Source organism: Bombina bombina, chromosome 7 (assembly GCF_027579735.1).
Source record: "Bombina bombina isolate aBomBom1 chromosome 7, aBomBom1.pri, whole genome shotgun sequence".
In the NCBI taxonomy this organism is placed as follows: domain Eukaryota; kingdom Metazoa; phylum Chordata; class Amphibia; order Anura; family Bombinatoridae; genus Bombina; species Bombina bombina.
The window spans coordinates 254,289,995-254,306,166 of NC_069505.1; the positions used below are offsets into that span (position 1 = coordinate 254,289,995).

Genomic DNA, 16,172 nt, shown 5'->3' on the forward strand with positions numbered 1-16,172 from the left:
GTTACAAATCTGAAAAGATTTCTGGTAAAATTAAATAAAAATTAGGTCATAACAATTTTTTGAAATGATTTAAGATTTGATATGATGTTGCCTAAAGAGGTGAGAAATACATAAAGGATGGTATCTCCTGTGTTTTATGAAAAGCATGTAGGTGTGATGCGTTAAAGACAAGCAGGGAATGTAATAATGATCTAACTTTACAGTGACATAAAAACCTATATTTCCAACCATGCACAAAAACCTTAAGAAGCTGATGAGTAGGGATGGGTGAATGTGTAAATTTCCGAATTCGAATGTTAGAACGAATGTTATTACTGAAATTCGAATTATAAATCCGAATACAAATATTCTTAAAAATTCTATAATCGAATGCTATTTACAGTTTTCGAATGTCACTTTCGATTTCGAATGTTTATAATTATATTGAATGTCCACATTCGAAATTTCGAATTTAACATTCTATTTAACAAATACTATTCAGAAGTTCAATAGTTCATGTGGTAGGGAGGGAATCTAGTAAATTGATACATAATAGATACAAATATATCATTTCAAATGTTTCTATATAGAATATTGCATAATTTCGAATATTACATTTAAAGAAAGCATTAGAAATACTATTACAAACATATAAATTCAAATTTTTCGAATTCGAATATTGCATAATTCGAATATTACATTTTAAAAAAAGCATTAGAAATACTATTACAAATATAAATTAAAATTTTTCGAATTCGAATATTACATAATTCGAATATTACATTTAAAGAAAGCATTAGAAATACTATTACAAATATAAATAATTTTTTTTAAAAAACAATATTTTCGAATGTAATCGTAAAATTCAAAACCCAACATTCAAAAGTCGAATGTTAGAATGTTATGTAAACATTTGAAATTCGATTCGAACGAATGAATGTGTTAAAATTAATTTCATTTTTCAAATGTTGCAAAACATTCGCCCATCCCTACTGATGAGCTTGTAAGACACAGCATATCTATCTATCTATCTATCTATCTATCTATCTATCTATCTATCATCTTCTCTTTCTCTCTCTCTGTATGTATATGTATATATATATATATATATATATATATATATATATATATATATATATATATATATATATATATATATTTCTGTATATCTATCTAATCTATCTATCTATCTATCCTCTCTCTCTATCTGTATATATATATATATATATATATATATATATATATATATATATATATATATACTGTATATATATATATATTTCTTATTTCTATCTGTCTGTCTATCTGTATGTCTGTCTATCTATCTATTATCTATTTATCTTTCTATCTATCCAATTTTTTCCCAATTTACTTTTATTATCAAATTTGTTTTAATATCTTGATATTATATGGTAAAAAGCATACCTAGAGATTCCTGAAGCACTATATAATAAATAATTATTATTTCTGAACTAGGAAAAGTAGACTTAAATCCCCCTCAAAAAGATGACTTTCTTTTATAAATCAAATAAATTAAAATATGAAAATCCGCCTTAGAGATATAATGCTAATCATCCCCAAGAGGATAGAAAGGTATAGCAACAAAGCAAATATAAATATATACTATGCACTAAAGAATATTAGAGGCAATTCAAAAATACATTTTAAAACATGATTTGGAGAACCCTGATATCACCAAGAAATAATAATAAGGTAATTATCAAACTTAATGCAAACGGAAATATTGTCAAAGAGAGTAGTTCAAAAATAATTATTGTCTTTAAATAGCACATTGTATTGTCTTTGTATAATACTACATAAGTAGTTTGAAAAGGTGTTGAAAGAGGATCCAAATAGTATGGTAATTAGATATAGGCCATATAGTGCTCTTGCAAATGTATAACATTGTTAAATAGATTCTTGCAGAACTACAGCCATATATAATACTCCAAACAATTTTTTTTTTTTCAATTTCTTTCCCTTAAGGACCAGGGCTATTTTTACATTTCTGCGGTGTTTGTGTTTAGCTGTAATTTTCCTCTTACTCATTTACTGTACCCACACATATTATATACCGTTTTTCTCGCCACTAAATGGACTTTCTAAAGATACCATTATTTTCATCATATCTTATAATTTACTATAAAAAAAAATATAAAATATGAGGAAAATATGGAAAAAAAAACACTTTTTCTAACTTTGGCCCCCAAAATCTGTTACACATCTACAACCACCAAAAAACACCCATGGTAAATAGTTTCTAAATTTTGTCCTGAGTTTAGAAATACCCAATGTTTACATGATCTTTGCTTTTTTTGCAAGTTATAGGGCAATAAGTACAAGTAGCACTTGGCTATTTCCAAACCACATTTTTTTTTTAATTAGCGCTAGTTATATTGGAACACTGATAATCTTTCAGGAATTCTTGAATATCCCTTGACGTGTATATATATTTTTTTTAGAAGACATCCCAAAGTATTGATCTAGGCCCATTTTGGTATATTTCAAGCCACCATTTCACCGTCAAATGCGATCAAATAAAAAAAATTGTTCACTTTTTCACAAACTTTTTCACAAACTTTAGGTTTGTCACTGAAATTATTTACAAACAACTTGTGCAATTATGGCATATATGTTTGTAAATGCTTCTCTGGGATCCCCTTTGTTCAGAAATAACAGACATATATGGCTTTGGCGTTGCTTTTTGGTAATTAGAAGGCCGCTAAATACCACTGCGCACCACACGTGTATTATGCCCAGCAGTGAAGGGGTTAATTAGGGAGCATGTAGGGAACTTCTAGGGTTAATTTTAGCTTTAGTGTAGTGTAGTAGACAACCTCAAGTATTGATCAAGGCCCATCTTGGTATATTTCATGCCACCATTTCACCGCCAAATGCCATCAAATTAAAAAAAATCATAACATTTTTCACAATTTTAGGTTTCTCACTGAAATTGTTTACTAACAGCTTGTGCAATTATGGCACACATGGTTGTAAATGCTTCTCTGGGATCCCCTTTGTTCAGAAATCGCAGACATATATGGCTTTGGAGTTTCTTTTTGGTAATTACAAGGCGGCAAAATGCAGCTGCGCATCACACGTGTATTTTGTCTAGCAGTGAAGGGGTTAATTAGGTAGCTTGTAGGGAGCTTGCAGGGTTAATTTTAGCTTTAGTGTAGAGCTCAGCCTCCCACCTGACACATCCCACACCCTGATCCCTCCCAAACAGTTCTCTTCCCTCCCTCACCCCAAAATTGTCCCCGCCATCTTAAGTACTGGCAGAAAGTCTGCCAGTACTAAAATAAAAGCTCTCTTTTAATTTTTTTAATTTTTTCCCCAGCATATTTACATATGCTGCTGTGTAGTTGCCCCCCATAGCACCCAACCTCCCTGAGCCCCCCCACACAGCTCTCTAATCTCCCCCTCTCACTATTTGGTGCCATTTTGGGTACTGGCAGCTGTCTGCCAGTACCCACTTTTCAAACTTTAGTGCATTTTTTTTTGTTGATATTTTTTTTTCTGTTGTGTAGCTGCCCCCCCCCCTCTCCCAGATCCTTTTTATAAATAAAAATTAAACCCCCATCACCCGCTCCCGCCACGGATCACCTCCCGCTCCCACCACAACCGGACCGTTTATGTGCTAGATCGGGCGCATGCGGTGCGCAGCCCCGCCCCGTGCACCCGCCCGCACGCACCGGGACTGATTCCGGAACAAGATTCCTAGCGATGGGCCACCCACCCTCCTCCCTGTAACTGCTCCCACCCACCAACGATCTGCACCATCGCTGGCCGATGCAGAGAGGGCCACGGAGTGGCCCTCTCTGCATCGGTGTGCCAGAAAAGGTATTGCCATGATGCCTCAATATCGAGGCATCACGACAATACCTTGAAAGTGGCTGGAAGCGATCAGGATCGCTTCCAGCCACTTTAAACACCTAGGTCGTACAGGGTACGTCGCTGGTCTTTAAAGACCAGGTTGTGTGTGACGTACCCTGTACGACTCGTGTCGTTAAGGGGTTAAATATAGTTTTCTTTTTATATCTGTATGTACCTACAGTATATATTTATCACTATAGATATATAGGTATAGATATCTATTTTACATTATCATTATCAGATATATATAGAATATGGTCTCTCTACCTCTCTTTATGTTTTTGTAGTTTCAAATTATATACACAGCACCTACAGCCCCCAATATAGACTTTCTGTTCACAGATCTCTGCATACTTGGGACTAAGGGTTTGTAACATACCAGAGTAGTACCATTGGACTTCCTTTTTTTTCTATATATAGAATATGCATTTCATAATAAAATTTAATTTAAATAAAATAAATAAATATTAAATATTAAAAAAATATTAATAATAATATTAATAAATAAACATTACAGGGAGTGCAGAATTATTAGGCAAGTTGTATTTTTGAGGATTAATTTTATTATTGAACAACAACCATGTTCTCAATGAACCCAAAAAACTCATTAATATCAAAGCTGAATAGTTTTGGAAGTAGTTTTTAGTTTGTTTTTAGTTATAGCTATTTTAGGGGGATATCTGTGTGTGCAGGTGACTATTACTGTGCATAATTATTAGGCAACTTAACAAAAAACAAATATATACCCATTTCAATTATTTATTTTTACCAGTGAAACCAATATAACATCTCAACATTCACAAATATACATTTCTGACATTCAAAAACAAAACAAAAACAAATCAGTGACCAATATAGCCACCTTTCTTTGCAAGGACACTCAAAAGCCTGCCATCCATGGATTCTGTTTGTGTTTTGATCTGTTCACCATCAACATTGCGTGCAGCAGCAACCACAGCCTTCCAGACACTGTTCAGAGAGGTGTACTGTTTTCCCTCCTTGTAAATCTCACATTTGATGATGGACCACAGGTTCTCAATGGGGTTCAGATCAGGTGAAGAAGAAGGCTATGTCATTAGATTTTCTTCTTTTATACCCTTTCTTGCCAACCACGCTGTGGAGTACTTGGATGCGTGTGATGGAGCATTGTCCTGCATGAAAATCATGTTTTTCTTGAAGGATGCAGACTTCTTCCTGTACCACTGCTTGAAGAAGGTGTCTTCCAGAAACTGGCAGTAGGACTGTGAGTTGAGCTTGACTCCATCCTCAACCCGAAAAGGCCCCACAAGCTCATCTTTGATGATACCAGCCCAAACCAGTACTCCACCTCCACCTTGCTGGCGTCTGAGTCGGACTGGAGCTCTCTGCCCTTTACCAATCCAGCCACGGGCCCATCCATCTGGCCCATCAAGACTCACTCTCATTTCATCAGTCCATAAAACCTTAGAAAAATCAGTCTTGAGATATTTCTTGGCCCAGTCTTGACGTTTCAGCTTGTGTGTCTTGTTCAGTGGTTGTCGTCTTTCAGCCTTTCTTACCTTGGCCATGTCTCTGAGTATTGCACACCTTGTGCTTTTGGGCACTCCAGTGATGTTGCAGCTCTGAAATATGGCCAAACTGGTGGCAAGTGGCATCTTGGCAGCTGCACGCTTGACTTTTCTCAGTTCATGGGCAGTTATTTTGCGCCTTGGTTTTTCCACACGCTTCTTGCGACCCTGTTGACTATTTTGAATGAAACGCTTGATTGTTCGATGATCACGCTTCAGAAGCTTTGCAATTTTAAGAGTGCTGCATCCCTCTGCAAGATATCTCACTATTTTTGACTTTTCTGAGCCTGTCAAGTCCTTCTTTTGACCCATTTTGCCAAAGGAAAGGAAGTTGCCTAATAATTATGCACACCTGATATAGGGTGTTGATGTCATTAGACCACACCCCTTCTCATTACAGAGATGCACATCACCTAATTCTCTTCCCTCCCTCACCCCAAAATTGTCCCCGCCATCTTAAGTACTGGCAGAAAGTCTGCCAGTACTAAAATAAAAGCTCTCTTTTAATTTTTTTAATTTTTTCCCCAGCATATTTACATATGCTGCTGTGTAGTTGCCCCCCATAGCACCCAACCTCCCTGAGCCCCCCCACACAGCTCTCTAATCTCCCCCTCTCACTATTTGGTGCCATTTTGGGTACTGGCAGCTGTCTGCCAGTACCCACTTTTCAAACTTTAGTGCATTTTTTTTTGTTGATATTTTTTTTTCTGTTGTGTAGCTGCCCCCCCCCCCCTCTCCCAGATCCTTTTTATAAATAAAAATTAAACCCCCATCACCCGCTCCCGCCACGGATCACCTCCCGCTCCCACCACAACCGGACCGTTTATGTGCTAGATCGGGCGCATGCGGTGCGCAGCCCCGCCCCGTGCACGCGCCCGCACGCACCGGGACTGATTCCGGAACAAGATTCCTAGCGATGGGCCACCCACCCTCCTCCCTGTAACTGCTCCCACCCACCAACGATCTGCACCATCGCTAGCCGATGCAGAGAGGGCCACGGAGTGGCCCTCTCTGCATCGGTGTGCCAGAAAAGGTATTGCCATGATGCCTCAATATCGAGGCATCACGACAATACCTTGAAAGTGGCTGGAAGCGATCAGGATCGCTTCCAGCCACTTTAAACACCTAGGTCGTACAGGGTACGTCGCTGGTCTTTAAAGACCAGGTTGTGTGTGACGTACCCTGTACGACTCGTGTCGTTAAGGGGTTAAATATAGTTTTCTTTTTATATCTGTATGTACCTACAGTATATATTTATCACTATAGATATATAGGTATAGATATCTATTTTACATTATCATTATCAGATATATATAGAATATGGTCTCTCTACCTCTCTTTATGTTTTTGTAGTTTCAAATTATATACACAGCACCTACAGCCCCCAATATAGACTTTCTGTTCACAGATCTCTGCATACTTGGGACTAAGGGTTTGTAACATACCAGAGTAGTACCATTGGACTTCCTTTTTTTTCTATATATAGAATATGCATTTCATAATAAAATTTAATTTAAATAAAATAAATAAATATTAAATATTAAAAAAATATTAATAATAATATTAATAAATAAACATTACAGGGAGTGCAGAATTATTAGGCAAGTTGTATTTTTGAGGATTAATTTTATTATTGAACAACAACCATGTTCTCAATGAACCCAAAAAACTCATTAATATCAAAGCTGAATAGTTTTGGAAGTAGTTTTTAGTTTGTTTTTAGTTATAGCTATTTTAGGGGGATATCTGTGTGTGCAGGTGACTATTACTGTGCATAATTATTAGGCAACTTAACAAAAAACAAATATATACCCATTTCAATTATTTATTTTTACCAGTGAAACCAATATAACATCTCAACATTCACAAATATACATTTCTGACATTCAAAAACAAAACAAAAACAAATCAGTGACCAATATAGCCACCTTTCTTTGCAAGGACACTCAAAAGCCTGCCATCCATGGATTCTGTTTGTGTTTTGATCTGTTCACCATCAACATTGCGTGCAGCAGCAACCACAGCCTTCCAGACACTGTTCAGAGAGGTGTACTGTTTTCCCTCCTTGTAAATCTCACATTTGATGATGGACCACAGGTTCTCAATGGGGTTCAGATCAGGTGAAGAAGAAGGCTATGTCATTAGATTTTCTTCTTTTATACCCTTTCTTGCCAACCACGCTGTGGAGTACTTGGATGCGTGTGATGGAGCATTGTCTTGCATGAAAATCATGTTTTTCTTGAAGGATGCAGACTTCTTCCTGTACCACTGCTTGAAGAAGGTGTCTTCCAGAAACTGGCAGTAGGACTGTGAGTTGAGCTTGACTCCATCCTCAACCCGAAAAGGCCCCACAAGCTCATCTTTGATGATACCAGCCCAAACCAGTACTCCACCTCCACCTTGCTGGCGTCTGAGTCGGACTGGAGCTCTCTGCCCTTTACCAATCCAGCCACGGGCCCATCCATCTGGCCCATCAAGACTCACTCTCATTTCATCAGTCCATAAAACCTTAGAAAAATCAGTCTTGAGATATTTCTTGGCCCAGTCTTGACGTTTCAGCTTGTGTGTCTTGTTCAGTGGTTGTCGTCTTTCAGCCTTTCTTACCTTGGCCATGTCTCTGAGTATTGCACACCTTGTGCTTTTGGGCACTCCAGTGATGTTGCAGCTCTGAAATATGGCCAAACTGGTGGCAAGTGGCATCTTGGCAGCTGCACGCTTGACTTTTCTCAGTTCATGGGCAGTTATTTTGCGCCTTGGTTTTTCCACACGCTTCTTGCGACCCTGTTGACTATTTTGAATGAAACGCTTGATTGTTCGATGATCACGCTTCAGAAGCTTTGCAATTTTAAGAGTGCTGCATCCCTCTGCAAGATATCTCACTATTTTTGACTTTTCTGAGCCTGTCAAGTCCTTCTTTTGACCCATTTTGCCAAAGGAAAGGAAGTTGCCTAATAATTATGCACACCTGATATAGGGTGTTGATGTCATTAGACCACACCCCTTCTCATTACAGAGATGCACATCACCTAATATGCTTAATTGGTAGTAGGCTTTCGAGCCTATACAGCTTGGAGTAAGACAACATGCATAAAGAGGATGATGTGGTCAAAATACTCATTTGCCTAATAATTCTGCACTCCCTGTATTATAGATAATGTAAAAATCTAAATAATCAACACAATATATTTTTTACATTATTTATATTAATTTTTTAATATTTTATATTTAACATTTCAAGAATGCGCTTTGATTACCAATTCTTCATGTGTGCTAACCCTACACTGTGTTAGACCTGAAGATCAAAACTGAAGCAAACTTTGCTAGAAGTAATCTTTTAATACAGGCGGGTTTACGAACGTTATACAATTTGAAAGTAATAAAAAGGAATTAAATAATAAATAAATATGTTCATCTTTAAAAATGCTTTATCTAGTTGAGAAAATTACTTTTATTTTTTTAGTTCAGCAAAGTTTCAGTGATATCTGATCTGAACACGAGCAGATGCAGTATAAATCCATAGGGCATGTCGTGCTCTTGTTATTGGCTGCATCATCCACCTGTCAAAAGTAGAAAGCACAGAGGTCAACGTAGGTGGGGGAAGGGAGTCAGTACTACTAAAAAATAATATAATTAATATGATTTCATTTATTATCCCCCCTCTACATTTAATTTAGCATATTGTGGAGTTTCTAATACTCAGAACTTGAAACGCACCCTGCTGTTTTCTCAAGGCTAACCATGGTACATATATTTTTCTAATTGGCTTCAGCAGATAACAACTGTAAAACAATGTATTTATACTATTATAATCATCATAGCTGTCCTTGTTGTCTGCAGATAGTCTCCTCTAAATTAGTTAAATGGAGTTTGGGTTATTGAAAAGCAATTGCAGCAAACGAGAATGTCAGTTTAGATTTAAAATGTTTAGACTTGGCTTCTATGTAATTCTATAGCATCACAACAAAAAATGTTTTTTTATAATTACAAGGTGTTTACTGTCCCTTTAAATCTGAAAATTCTGGGCTTTACAATTGATAGCGCAGACTCCAAACTTACACCCATTATGCTCTGCCCTCCACCCTGGACACCCGTAAACTTTAACATAGTTGTCAACAGTCCTGCTAAATCTACTGGATCTCAGAGCTATTTAAAAGTTGAGTTTTGAGAAATGTCAGAAGAGGTTAATAGACAAATAGCAGGTCCCTATAACCCATTGCATGCCACTGCTACAAAATATAAAACATTCACTTGTAGCAAAATAATTAATTCAATATAATGATCAGCCAGATAAAGTGCTATCAAAATATTTAAATTTTAGTCCTAAATCTATGTGTAAAGAATCAAGCTCTAATGATTAAACTCAAAGACTAAAATAATTAAAATAAAAAAAAGGTTGCAATTGATTAATGCAATTTGACATTTTGAATGAGATGAGTTTTGTTGGCAGAAATAAAGACTGACACATGCAAAGATATCAGATAAACAAGCTTGGCAGGGAATTTATTTTAAAGTTTGTGTCTTTAAGAAATATTTTCTTGAATGTTCTGTGTTTGAGGTAGACAAAACATTTGTTTAAAAATAAATTTAGGTGCAATTTTGAGATTAGGCTACAAGAGTTCTGCAGGTTTTTTTTTTAGCTATAGAACATTTTTTCGTATGGACTGAGATATGATTGTCTTGCATATTCTCACTATTGAATATTGCCACGTACTAAGCCACAGTTTCTCATGTTGACATGATGACATTTTCATGTAAAAAAACAGCAGCTCTTGCCTTACGTAATCTGCCAAGTCTTGCCAGAAGGTTGATATGACTTTTTATTCATCCCAAAAAGTCTAATCATAATGTTACTCCTATTAAAGGGACATAAAACAAGTTGGGATAGAGACAAAATAATATAATATGTACTTAATTACTTTACCTGCAAATTTATACTGCAGTGCCTCACCATTAACCCTTTCTTTTTAGTTTCTGAATAGTAAAGCTCTAACTCCCCCCACACATTTCCTTCTATGGCTGTATCTATATCTATTGTTGTTTTGGTAGAATACAAAAGTGCAAAGTGATTATCTGCTGGAGCATACCTAGAAGATGCGAACTTAGTTGGAATACAATGCCTGTGTCTATACACTGAGAAGAGGGGTAGAGTTAGCTGCTCCAGGCAGCTTAGCTATGTAATTCATGTTGCTTATTTTTGATAATTACTTTTTTTATGCAAACTATTTTTAATTAATTAGCCCTTTTAGGATATGCACAGATCTCAACCTGTTTTATTTCACTTTAACCCCTTAATGACCGAGGACGTACGCCATACGTCCTCAGAAAAAAGGCAGTTAATGCCTGAGGACGTATGGCGTACGTCCTCGGTTTGGAAAGCAGCTGGAAGTGATCCTCATCGCTTCCAGCTGCTTTCCGGTTATTGCAGGATGCCTCAATATCGAGGCATCCTGCAATAACAATTTGTACCCCTCCGGTGCAGAGAGAGCCACTCTGTGGCCCTCTCTACACCGGACATCGATGGCCGCAATCGTTGGTGGGTGGGAGCTGCAGTGGGAGGCGGGTGGGCGGCCATCGATGGCTTCAGATACACAGAGGGGGGCGGGATCGGGGACAGGAGAGTCAGGGGCGCGCACAGACACGTGCGCGTGCACGGGGGATCGGTGGGCGGGCGCGTGCATGGGAGGGAGTGGGAGGAAGAGGGGGAATAAATGCCCCCAAAAAGTAATCTAAGTGATCTGGGAGGGGGTGGGGGTAGGGGTTGGTCGTGGGGAAGCTACACTACAGAAAAATTTAAAAAAAATAAATAAAAAAGAGAAAAAAATATTGTTAACTGGGTACTGGCAGACAGCTGCCAGTACCCAAGATGGCCCCCAATAAGGTGTGGGGGGGGGGGGTTAGAGAGCTGTTTTTGGGGGGGATCAGGGAGCTTGGGGGCTAAGGGGGGATCCTACAAAGTAGCATATGTAAATATGCTAAAGATGTATTTAAAAAAAAAAAAAAAAAAAACTTTTATTTTAGTACTTGCAGACTTTCTGCCAGTACTTAAGATGGCGGGGACAATTGTGGGGTGGGGGAGGGAAGGGAGCTGTTTGGGAGATATCAGGGGGTCTGATGTGTCAGGTGGGAGGCTGATCTCTACACTAAAGCTAAAATTAACCCTGCAAGCTCCCTACAAACTACCTAATTAACCCCTTGACTGCTAGCCATAATACATGTGTGATGCGCAGCAGCACTTAGCGGCCTTCTAATTACCAAAAATCAACGCCAAAATCATATATGTCTGCTATTTCTGAACAAAGGGGATCCCAGAGAAGCATTTACAACTATTTGTGCCATAATTGCACATGCTGTTTGCAAATAATTTCAGTGAGAAACCTAAAATTGTGAAAAATTTAGCGTTTTTTTTTAATTTGATTGCATTTGGCGGTGAAATGGTGGCATGAAATATACCAAAATGGGCCTAGATCAATACTTGGGGTTGTCTACTACACTACACTGAAGCTAAAATTAACCCTAGAAGCTCCCTACATGCTCCCTAATTAACCCCTTCACTGCTGGGCATAATACACGTGTGGTGCGCAGTCGCATTTAGCAGCCTTCTAATTAGTAAAAAGCAAAACCAAAGCCATATATGTCTGCTATTTATGAACAAAGGGGATCCCAGAGAAGCATTTACAACCATGTATGCTATAATTGCATAAGTTTTTTTTAAATAATTTCAGTGAGAAACCTAAAGTTTGTGAAAAAAATTGTGAAAAAGTGAACAATTTTTTTTATTTGATCGCATTTGGCGGTGAAATGGTGGCATGAAATATACCAAAATGGGCCTAGATCAATACTTTAGGATGTCTTCTAAAAAAAATATATACATGTCAATGGATATTCAGGGATTCCTTAAAGATATCAGTGTTCTAATGTAACTAGCGCTAATTTTGAAAAAAAGTGGTTTGGAAATAGCAAAGTGCTACTTGTATTTATTGCCCTATAACTTGCAAAAAAAGCAAAGATCATGTAAACATTGGGTATTTCTAAACTCAGGACAAAATTTAGAAACTATTTAGCATGGTTTTTGTTTGGTGGTTGTAGATGTATAACAGATTTTGGGGGTCAAAGTTAGAAAAAGTGTGTTTTTTTCCATTTTTTCCTCATATTTTATAAAATTTTTTATAGTAAATTATAAGATATGATGAAAATAATGGTATCTTTAGAAAGTCCATTTAATGGCGAGAAAAACGGTATATAATATGTGTGGGTACAGTAAATGAGTAAGGGGAAAATTACAGCTAAACACAAACACCGCAGAAATGTAAAAATAGCCTTGGTCCCAAACGGACAGAAAATGGAAAAGTGCTGTGGTCATTAAGGGGTTAAGCAATCATCCTATTACTCCTATTAAGGGCCAGGTTACGAGTGGCGCACCAATAGTTACGCACACAAGATATCGAGTTAATCACGGCTGTTAGGAAGGAGCGCTCGTATTACAAGTTGAAAATAAATGTTAACACGTGAGAGTAATCACGATTTACGCTAGAATGATTACTGCAACCTTAGAGCTCTGGTTAATTGTTTCACAAAATTAAAGAGTGTCTAAAAACACATCAGAAATACTTTTAAAAGTACAGCTACACTCATAATAACACCATCTAATAAAAATTATTTTTAAAAAGAATTCACAAAATGTTATAAGGGCTCAAAGATATGAGGTCTTAAGTGTTAGAAAAAAAAAGGTAGGCAACAGGGCTTTAACATTGATACATACATATACATGCCTAAAGATGTATGTGTGTGGCCATATTTATGTATTTATATGGGTATATATATATATATATACACAGACATATATATATTTACATACATATCTACACACACATATATACATATATATATATATACATATATATATTCCCAGACATATATACATATAAATACATATGTACACACACACATATATATATATATATATATATATAGTACATACATGTGTGTGTGTGTGTGTGTGTGTGTGTGTATGCAATGGAGCCCTTTGCAGTTAATTAGATAGAAACATGTAAAAATATATTTATGCAATATTCATATTTAATAAAGTATTAAACTATGCATTTACTGTAAATATTTCACATTCACATATTTCTAAGTATTTTAAATACATTTTCCTATATACAGTATATCTATATATATTTTATAAAGATTTATTTTACCAACACACTTATATATATATATATATATATATATGTATAAATATATATATATATATATATATATATATATATATATATATATATATGTGTGTGTATTTATGAATAAATAGTACATATTCTTCTATGTGAAGAACATTGAAATGTGAAATATTCATATTTTCATGTCGGAGAAATGCACATGAGAAAATGCGATTGGATTTGCATGTGAGTAGGGTGTTTTTCTCCCTATTCTGGCTTCTTTGAAGACTATGGGGAAATTAATGGGGTTGCGATATTAGAAGTTCAGCTTTTTGTGCGAGTTGGGTTAGTGCGAACAAAAACATTTTACTTTCAACTTGTAATACAAACGCTATTCATCGAGCCCAAAAAGCTTCCTTCTAGCAGAGTTAACGCGCCAGGGGGAGTGTTAAATATACACAAAAAATCTATAATAGATAGGTAGAGAATAAAGAAATGCTATTTAGCACATGATTAGATTATTTTAAAAATAAGACAACGTTTATTGATGACTCTTTTGAGAGACTGCATGAGAACAGTGGAGAAACTGCTGCCACCGAAGGAATTAAAACACATCTGTGTTTCAGATATTTGAAAGTTTGTTAAACAATTAAGGGTTTGTCTAAGGGTATATGGTAGTTAGCGAAAAAATAATTGCTACTATAATGTAGGGTTAGTGTTATGGGATCCTAGGCTTAGGAATGTATTAGGAATATAAGGTCATTAAATAACAATACATATATCACTTGCTAACAAGCCAAAAAACACACATAAGGGAAACGTTCCTCGCATGTTTTCTAACCACCCTTGTTATGAACCCATTTTTAGACAAACAAACATATATTTTCAACAAAGACAGACTGATTTTCCAACAAGACAGAGAGCTGGTTAACATATGAGAGACCCCTGACGTGGTCACGTTTCACATTACGCTTCCTCAGAGGGTGAGTGATAAATGGTTTGTGACTCATAATCTGGCCCTAAATAAGGCGTCATAAATTCCCTTTCTTTTAATGTAATGTAAGATTGTCACTTATATGAGGCTACTTATCAGCAATCAAATTTTGTTAAAGTGAGCAATTGGGGGACGGAGCCAGCCGGGCTAATGAAAAGTCACACTTATCATGAGCTCCATACAGATCTACCTAATTTCCAATCCTGACCAACAAACAAGGGAAGAAAAGTTATTTCTGAGTGGACTTACTTGCTCCGAAGACCATCTGGCACAATCTACAGCCACAACTCATAACTAAAAGGCGATTGTGTGAGGCCAATGTGATTACACAGCGTCACAGCCGGGGAGGTGCTCCTGTGGCCATCTTGGTTCCTCAAGGGGGGTCATATCCACTGTAAGCTCTGACCGAGCAGGAGTTACACTGACACCCTACAGTTGAACAACTTTGTCAGCAGGCAGAAGAAAGCGCTGACACAAATACAGGCTCACCGCTCACGATCTCTATATCCAAACATACCACAACTTCAGCTACACATAATAGACTTGCAGCACATGAGATTGTGACATAAGTCACACATTTACAGAGTACCACACGGCTGCGATAACTTCACCTAATCTTATTCCCTTCTGTAAAGCCTCAGAGTAGCCGATATGGAGACCTAAACTACACTCTTGAGGGGTATGCGTGAGGGATCCGTGTGATCTGAGAGATATCCTTAGACTGGACACAATCTACAAAAATACCTAAACTCTGTTCCAGGACCTGTATAGGCGTCAATTTATTCCTGTAAGGTGCTTGAACAAACGCTAGTGAAACATGTACCAGTCTCAGAGGGAAAAATCAAGGGAGCTAACGTGATAAGGAGGACTGTAATAGATCATTTGAATACTTCTCATACTACTTTGGATGAAGGAAAAACCTCATGTTCTAGCCAAGAAACATCACCACTGGCTGATTCTGCATTACAGGTCCTTTAAAATTGGGAACAGAATAATGTAACTCCTACTTTTATTCTTAACTCCTTAAAATCCATGCTGGATTCCCATCACACACCTTTCTCTGAAAAGTTAACATCTTCCATTGCTGAGATCCACAAAGATTTTAATGCCACAAATGTAAGAAATGATAACTTTGAACGCAAACAGGAAGGTATTGTGGTAGATCAATCGAATTTACTAAGCTACACTCAAAATCTGGCTATACAGTTATCTGACCTCTAGGATAAAATGGCGGACTTCAAAAACAGGTCACGCTAAAACAATCTACAGATGGGGGGCGGAGCCAACAGCTAAGGTGAACAGACGTGTGTTTTATGAGCTCCTGGGCCATACCTAGTTAAAGTCACTATTTGAAGAATCGGAATATGCTAAATCCCTTTATAGATATATGTCAGCCGACTTGGGAAAGAAAGACACTTTGCTTGAGCCAATTTGTAGTGTTAACTGTGTGTTTGACACTGCTATCGTAGAGAGCTGATTCATTGTGCGTGGCGGGATACTGGGGCCTACCATAGCCATCATTTGCCTGCAGTCCTACGTTTGAAACTGTACTCAAAATGGAGGAGCCTTCAGAGCTACTTTATGCCTTATTACAGGATCTAGATCGGCAAATTACAGGCT

The 16,172-nt window shown here is 37.0% G+C and overlaps 1 protein-coding gene across 1 annotated transcript in view; it reads left to right on the top strand.

The window, feature by feature from the left end:
* Positions 1-16,172, top strand: part of LOC128666232 (sodium- and chloride-dependent GABA transporter 3) — a 280,538-nt gene that overhangs the window by 88,536 nt on the left and 175,830 nt on the right. The gene's annotated exons all lie outside the window — the stretch shown is intronic.